The sequence below is a fragment of the Haliaeetus albicilla genome, chromosome 13 (genome assembly GCF_947461875.1).
Source record: "Haliaeetus albicilla chromosome 13, bHalAlb1.1, whole genome shotgun sequence".
NCBI lineage: Eukaryota > Metazoa > Chordata > Aves > Accipitriformes > Accipitridae > Haliaeetus > Haliaeetus albicilla.
This window is the reverse complement of record NC_091495.1, coordinates 22,712,171-22,720,390: the sequence shown is the minus strand read 5'-3', so window position 1 is coordinate 22,720,390 and position 8,220 is coordinate 22,712,171.

Below are 8,220 nucleotides of genomic sequence, written 5' to 3'. Positions count from 1 at the left end.
CATGTACTCAGGATGTTGCCTCAGAGAACAGTTGTCTTACCCTGATGTCAGGTGCGTCCTGGGGCCCCAGCACAGCACTGCACATGGCAACTGGGAGACATATAAGCCAACCCCCCCCAAAACCAATGGCATGCAGCTCCAGCTGTGGCATAAAGACATTTTGAATGGGCAGGAGGGGCTTTTTGCCTTCCAAGCTTCAGGGTTATGAGCATTAAACAGGTAAAGTGGTTTAAGCATTTAGTGCAAGGTAGAGAGGATGTTTTGAGGCTTTTGAAACTTTTGGGGGATAAATGAGAAAGGAAGATGGAAAGAAATGGCATGCTGTTATTTCTAAAGGGTAAGGGAAGTCTTATTCCAGCTCAGTCTGCTTCTCTTGTATTTGCAAACTGGTTGGCTCTGGACATGGGCTATCCAGATACAAATGTATTGCTGTAAGAGCTGTTTTATGGCTCACTTTCAGGGAAAACAAACTGCTAGATACTTCATAGCAAGTTTTTTTGGAGCAAGGACTGTGTATTTTCCTTTCTCAGTATTTGCTCTTTCTCAGTGCTGCTGCCTCACATTGTAATGGTAAGAGAGCACTGCCCTGATGGTCTTGTGCTGCCCTGCAACATAATGCAGATGGGTAAGAAGTGAGTGGATAAAGTGGTACTCCACCCACAATGTACCTCTTGTGAAATGTCCAGGAAGGGGATGGAATAAACCTGCACTATATTTCTTGCTACCAGGATAGAGATAATATATTAGATTCACTGATGATTTGCAAACTCACATCCCTTCCTCTGTCCATTGTTCTTTGGAAGAGTGAATATTGCCCCTTGGGGAGAAAAAGAATATATGTGGGAATACAGACAATATTGAAAAGCAACTTCTCTATCAAACTATAGATGTTAGAAGCTAAGCTCTTTGACCTATAGCTTAGTTCCAGAAAAACCACTTCTTTTTAGATGAGCAGAAAATAAGCTGGAAATGATGAAACTGATCATATGTTTGAACTTTAATTTTGCTGATGGATGGCAGTTGTATGAGTAGCTGCCCCTACAGTTTTTGTTTTAAGTCATCTGGGCTTTTAGTATTGTCCTTTCTGTGAATTGGTGACATCAGAAAACCTATTACCCAATTCAGATTTTGCCAATCTTCTTCAAAAGTAGTTTTATTTATGAATATCATATTTGTAAGAAAGGGGACACTTCTGGCATCTCAGGCATCTTAAGCCTTGGCTATGTTTTCTCCTACTGGTGTAAATGAAGTTTTCCCGGAACTGACACTACTGGAGAGTGTTGTCTCAAGCTGAAGCTGTTTGGACCAAAGTTCCTTCCTCCAAGATTTGCCCTAAGAACTTGGTTTCAAAATGCTGAGAGGAAAAAGGAATTTGGGAAATTATAATTAGCAAGGAGGAGGCTGATGAGCTTGGCCAAGGATGAGGAAGGTGCTCTCAAATTCTGTTCTTGAGAAACGCTATTCGGGCTGCATTTCACTTCCAGAGCTGAGAAGTACTCACCCCAGGAGACTGAGAGCTGGCAAATTTAGGAACCTCCTAACAGCCTATTTGTCCTTGTTTTGATCTTTTATTAGTTGGAGTATTGCCCAGCCTTTTTTTGGGTGTGAAGGTGTGGCTCTGGGCAGATGGCCACCAAGGTGTGTGGGCATCTGTAGAGTCCAGAGGCAGAAGGAATTTAAGAAAACTCCCCTGCTTTGAGCAACCCAATGTGCTCTCATGAAATTGCTCACTGACCTGTACTCAATACGCTCTACTTACGGTCCTGATGAAACTGAAATACTAGCTTGTGTAAACTGTGATTCAAAAGAGTTATCAAATTTCCATTTATCCAAAACAATTTGTTGAATTCTGTTATTTAAAAAAAAAATCTCATGTTTTTGGAGTGTAGAGCCAGACATTAATATACCTCTGAGATGGAAGCTTTACAATTGTACGTATTGTTTGTGGTTTACACATCAGATAATAATCTAGCATAAGTATGAAAATATATAACTGGCATCCAGTTGTAGATTTGATTGGAGCATCCTTTGGTTGGGGTTTATAGCCTGCACAGTTGAGTGGGCAGGATTTCCTGAAGGGATCGGGCCCCGGGTAATTTGTGGAGGTGAGACTGGGATGAACACAAGTTACTTGTGGGAAAGAGGGTGGGAGAAGGAAATGGTGCAAGGAGGTCCAGAGTCACCTGTGGGGAAGTGGTGTTTGAGGATGGGGAGGTTCCCTACCTCAGACCCTAAATGCTGGAGAAGAGGCACAGGTGTTGCTTTGGTGCAGATACGTTTCACTCTCCTCTGGTACCCTGGGATGGGGAACCACAAATGGCTGGCTGCTCCCCAGCTTTTCAGCCTAAGGAAGTTATAACTCCCAAATCTCCCCCTTTCATTGTAGCGGGGCTTTTGAGTCTCACCAAGGAGATCTGAGACGAGGCTGGGTCAGCACTTGTTGGCACCATGCCTGTGCGGCAATAATCCCACACTTCCTGAAGGAGGCAGGAAGGGTTTCTCCTGCCTTTGAAGAAGAAGGAGGCTTCTGGGTTTCTGCTGCAGCTTCTTCCTTCTAGAGGAGCACTGGTGAGTGACTGGCCAGAGAAAAGACATAATTTGTGACAAGGTGTATCCGTGATCCCATCCCTGTCCCCCCAGCATTTAATCCAACTGTCAGATCTGTGGGCAGGAGGCAGTTTCTCCTTGATCAGATAGACACCACAGGTTGGGGTTTTCTACCTTCATCTTTGGTGCTGACAACTTCTGAATAGTCATGTGGGGCACTGGTGCAAACCACAGCCTGCCACTGCCAGGGCTTGGACAGGGCCTTGCACTCTCTTTCTGTGGCACGTTACGTTTGTGGTATTTGGCCTTTGCTACAGCTCTGAAGTGTGGTGTGAGGTGCTGGGAGGGACTTTGTGGCCCATAGCATACAGAATAGATGCTTTGTGGGTTCCTCTTGACTGAAGTCCCATTTGCTTGCCTTTGCAGAGGACTGCACACGCTGACTGTCCAACTTCTGTGTCCCTCTGTTACTGTACTCATTTTATGCATCATTGATGTGATTCTGATTTGATTGTTACATAGGTTTATTTGTTGTTCAAGGCAATATTGCTAACAGCCACTTGATTTGCAGGGGAGGGATAGGCATGCTTGAGTTTAGTTTTATTTTCGTTTGGTAGTTACCAAAATGATGAAATCTGAGACCAAGTCATACCTCCTTCAGCAAACAACATGTGTCCAGCACCTGGGATGAACATCAAATGATCAACCTCAAACAACAGAACAGCTTTTCTGAAATTAGTCTTTGGTTCTTACACCCATAGCCATGAATAACACCCACTCCCTATGCTCAGAGTGTAAAATATGAGCTCCAGGACAAATGATAATAAATGAGCCCAAATGAATTCTCCCCTCCAGGAAATGATTTAATACCTAAGGCTGCCCCATCAGATGCTTCTCCAGGGACTGTGATGTAAGTGTAAGGTGAAGTACTATCACAATAACTGTGTGTGTATATTCCTACCAGCTCTGTTAGCTGGGGACATGTAAGTCAGGGTCAAGATGTCTGTACCCTTAGGCTGACATTACATGTAGTTCTGGCAGGAAAAAAGCTGTTTGAGTCTCTTGATCTCTCTGTAGATATTAAAACAGTCCTGCTGATGGCTGAGGACCCGTTCTGTTACCTCTAGTCACTTGTCACTGCCTCTGCTGCTTGCTGCAAAAGGATCAAAGATCCAGTGAGAGACAGGGAAATAGAGATGAAGAGTAAGGTAAGGGGAACAACTCCTTATAACCTGCTGTAATTATTGACTATGGGAGAGGCACCCAGGGTACGAAATCAACCCAGAAGGACAGAGTGAGTGATGGTACTGCAGGTTCGTGAGTGTTTTTCTCTCTTTCCAGGAGCTGAAGATCTTTGGACAATCTCCTGAGTGACAGAGGCAAGTGAAACTGCCAGTGGGTGGTGCATGGGCATCTCTAATGCTTGCAAATACAAGCCTAGTGCTGCCCTTGCCCACTGCATGTATTCTATTTATACCACAGCAGAGGGAGCGTTGGCAAAGCATCCAGGAGGAGCAACCTTTTGTTATACCTAGAGCTGCTCCCTTCTCTGTTAGTACAACCGACACAAAAATAATCACAATAATAAGGATGGTGCGGTTAATTGATTCACTGTCTTGTGATCATGCTGCAGCCAACTCGGCCACAGCCTGGTTATTGCATCTTGTGTCCCTGTGATTTTCTCACAGGGAAGGAAGCACCTGAAATACCTCAGGACGTTTAGGATCCATTCACCTGGCTGCTTCTCTCAACAGTTCACTCCATTCTGGCCTTTTTTCCATGTCTGCTAGAAGGCTGGATCGAGACGTTGATTTTTCCTCATGCTGTTCTCCAGGCTCAGCGCTGAGGGACTATATTTGAAATCAGAGAGTGTACTGTGTGTTAAGAAATAGCTCTGGCACTAAAATGTTTAAAATTACTCTTTGTTTCCCTGACTTCTCTCCTAATTTAGATTATCCAAATCCAGATTCCCCCCAGACTTGCCCACAAGATGGAATTCTAAGAAAATATTGTTTTGTTTCATTTGTTTTTTAATGTCCACATTTCTCACATTTCCTGTTCCAATTTCGAAGTGGGCCTGAGCTCCTCTGCTAACATTGCTCCAGCTGTTATTTTGGGGATCTGAGAGACGGGAGAAAAAATAAACGAAGTGCAGGGAATGCGTTTCTTGCATTTTCCCCTTGTCAGCCACAGGTTCTTTTAGGCAAGTTGGTAAAGAGTTACCGACATTCCTCTTTTCAGGTCAAATAGATGGATTAGACGAAGGGTATTACTAACATGGGTCAAGGTATTAAAAAATGGATGCCTAAATTTAGGCTCCTAATTTTGTATTTTGAGCCCCTAAATAAGGGCTTGATCTTATGCCCTTTGAAGTCAATGCCAAAGCTTCCACTGAATTCAATCTGCAAGATGAAGTCCTAAATTATGGTCAGGTTCTTAAAAGTTCTCAGCGTCTCACAGCTCCAAATAAGTCATCACCCAGCCTCTTTGCAAATCACGCGTCTTCCCTTAAGTGCCTAAACATGGAGCTCGTGCTTTTAGGTATTCCATATTTAAAATCCTGCCTGTTGATGCCATCTTTCTTTCTGCCTCAGGAGCCATTGACATGGGAAAGATAACAAGGCTAATAAAGAAGCGTAGCTGGGACATGCATTGATTTGCTTTTTTGGTGAGCAGTGCTTAGCATGAACACTGTAGATACTATAGCAATGTTAGTATTACGGTGTAATGTTAACATGGAAGGCACATGAATGTCCTTCTGGTGCCAGAATTCAGGCAAGTACATGACCATTTGCACAAACTTCACATACACCGCTTTCCTGGTAACAGGATGTTGGCAGGTGGGAAGATCACAGGATCCAGATGAAATGTAAGACGAGATGAGCAATCCTGTAGTGGTAATTTTAGAAGTTGGGTTCTGTACATTATTTACAGTACCTTGTAACTTTAAGGGGATAAGGCTATTCCTTGCCACTTGTGGATTTAATCTTTTCTGTGCGATTTCTGTATGGGATTTTCAGCAGTGCAGCAGCCAGAGGGATTTCGTCCATCCAGAGGAGTGTTAAAATTGCAAGTTACTTTCAGGAGAGCTACATTCATTCACAAAATGCTCACCTAGCAGGAAGGGAAAAGGCACCTAGGACCTTCTACCAAATAAAGAGAAAAAAGTACCGAGCGAGTTATCTGCTTGCTGCTGCTCTGAAGTGCAGAGGCCTGGTGTAAAGAGGGAGCTGCTCACAGTGAACTGTGACACAGTCGGAAGCGGTTCCTGCCTCTGGCAACTTTAATCTGGCTTTATCTTCAGTTGGTGAAATATCCCCTCTTTTTCCCAGGGGAAGCTTGAAGTCTCCCTATGTCTTGGAGGACATTTTGGGGAATTGCATTCTGAATATGGGAAACTCTGGTTATTTTGGATGGATATTTGTTTCTCCAGAGCCACCCTGCAACAATTAGTAAAAAAAAAAATGGAGAAAGCAAAGAAAAAGGGATTCTTTTGCAATGTTTGAACAACACCCACCACTCCTCTGTAGAAACGTGATCCCTGAGGGGAAAGGGATTATATTCACCTCCAGGCTTTTGACTAGGCTGGATTTCTCCCCTCACCCAGAAGGAAGGCCATGGGCACCAGGGGTGTGGGGTGTGACCCCGCAGTCAGGGCAGTGGAGGGGCCAGACGGGAGCTGGAGTCATTCCTTGCTCAGACAGACGTGTCACTCATGTCTGAGCCTTCCTTGGGATCATTGTGACCCGGGTGACATCCCCACATACTGCACCAAGGGGTGCCACAAAATCTTTAAAAAATAAACAAAGAGAAGAACAGGTCTAAGATCTACCGAAAGCAAAGACTGTTGTTCTTTCGTGTGTTTCCCTCAGCCAGCAGGTGCCTCTATAGAGCCGGCGCTTTGCCTGTATCAGTAAGAGTCTGTGGCAGAGCACTGGAATACCTGCTTTCGAATGACAATATGGCCTTTTCTTTCTTCGGTGTCTTTTTCCCCTTCCCCTTCCTCCAGCCCATGGTGCGCCCCAGAAATCTGCCAGTCTGGACTTCCACTCCGTCTGCCACCCAAGGTCCTTGGAAGACAGTGGCAAGAGAGGGATTTATATATGTTGACACATGCATGTTGTTACTATATATCCCGTATGAGGAAATCTTGCGTGTGACACGAGTGAAGCTCAGTTGGGGAATGCCTGTGGTAACCCCAGTGAGACAAAGCTGCCTGTTTGCCCTTCAAATACCATCCCAGAAAGCAGGGTGGGGTTTGTCTGGCAAAATCTTCACCCCTTCAGTACGAGACCCTTCCACACACTGGGGCACCGCTCAGCCAGTGCTGGCAGGCCCCCTGAGCCAAGGATAAAGAGAAATAAAACCCAACTGAGGATGACCCCCCCCCCCCCCCCTTTAGCACGTAGGTGCTCAGAAATCACTGTATCTGAAAAGTGAAGGCCTTGGGGGGGGACACTGATAATGACTGTGATCACAATTTGTCCCCTGCTGCCCCCTCCCCTCAAATGGCTCTGCTGGACTTTGGAGCAATTCACACGGGCAAGGTGAATTTTGACCCGAACGCCGCATCCATCGGCAAGACAGAAAGGGTGGAGGAAGCGCGGCCCGTGGGGCGGCCGGGGGGAAGGCAGGGCAGGGAGCCTGGGGGCGAAATGTGCGAGCCGCGGGGGGCTGCGGTCGCGAGTGGGGCGGGCGGGCGGCGGAGGGGCGCGCACCCCTTACCTCCGTGGCCTTTTCGCCCAGCGCGGAAAGGGATGGGAGGGGAGGAGGGAGGGGAATCGCCGGGGAGGGTGGGACTTCGCCGGAGCGTCTCTCCCCGCGGCCGCGCCGAGCAGTTGCAGAGCGCCGGCGAGCGGGCGGTGGGGCGGGCGCTGCGCGGGGAGCGGGCGCTGCGCGGAGCCGCCGCTGGAGTGCGCGGAGCGCGGCTGCCGCCGCGCCGGGGGCGAGGAGCGCACGCCGCGCCGGCGGGGGACAGCGCGCCGCGGGAGCAGCCCTCCCCGGGCACCGGGACCTGCTGTTGGCTTGCCGCCTTGCTTTATCCTCTCGTTTAATTTATTTTTTCCCCACCTATACTTTGATCCACTGGGATTTTTTTTTTCCTCCCTTTCCTGCAGAGCCTCCCCCCGCCCCAGTTCCCTCTCTCTCTAGCCAGTTTGGATTTTTTATCTTTTTTTTTAATACATCACTGTTCTGATTTTTTTTTTTTAAGCGGTGGACAGAGAAAGGGCGAGAGAGACAGAGAGGGCAGGCGGAAAGCGCTCTGTTCGTCCCCTCCGCCACCACCACCCCGACTTGCGGAGAGGGGTCGGGCCGAGCGGCGGCGGGATCAGCCCCTTCCCTCCGGGGAGGCGACCCCGGCTCGGGGAGTCGCCGGAGGCAGCCGCCGCGAAGAGGGGAAAAGAGATGCATTGAAACTTTCCGCGCAAACTTTGGCGTGAGTGCGCGAAACCGAGCGAGCGCGGCGCGGGTGCCTGCCTGCCCCGGCGCGGGGAGAGCGGCCGCGGACGGGCGCCGCTGTGGAGCTCGGACTGCCCGGCGGCGGGGGCCGGGCGGCGGCGGCGGGGCGGCCGCGGAGCGTGCGCTCGGCCCGGCGGAGCGCCCACCGAAAGCAGCAGCGGGGGCCGGCGGGGAGCCGGGCTTATGGAGGGGTGAAACCGGAGACCCTGAAGA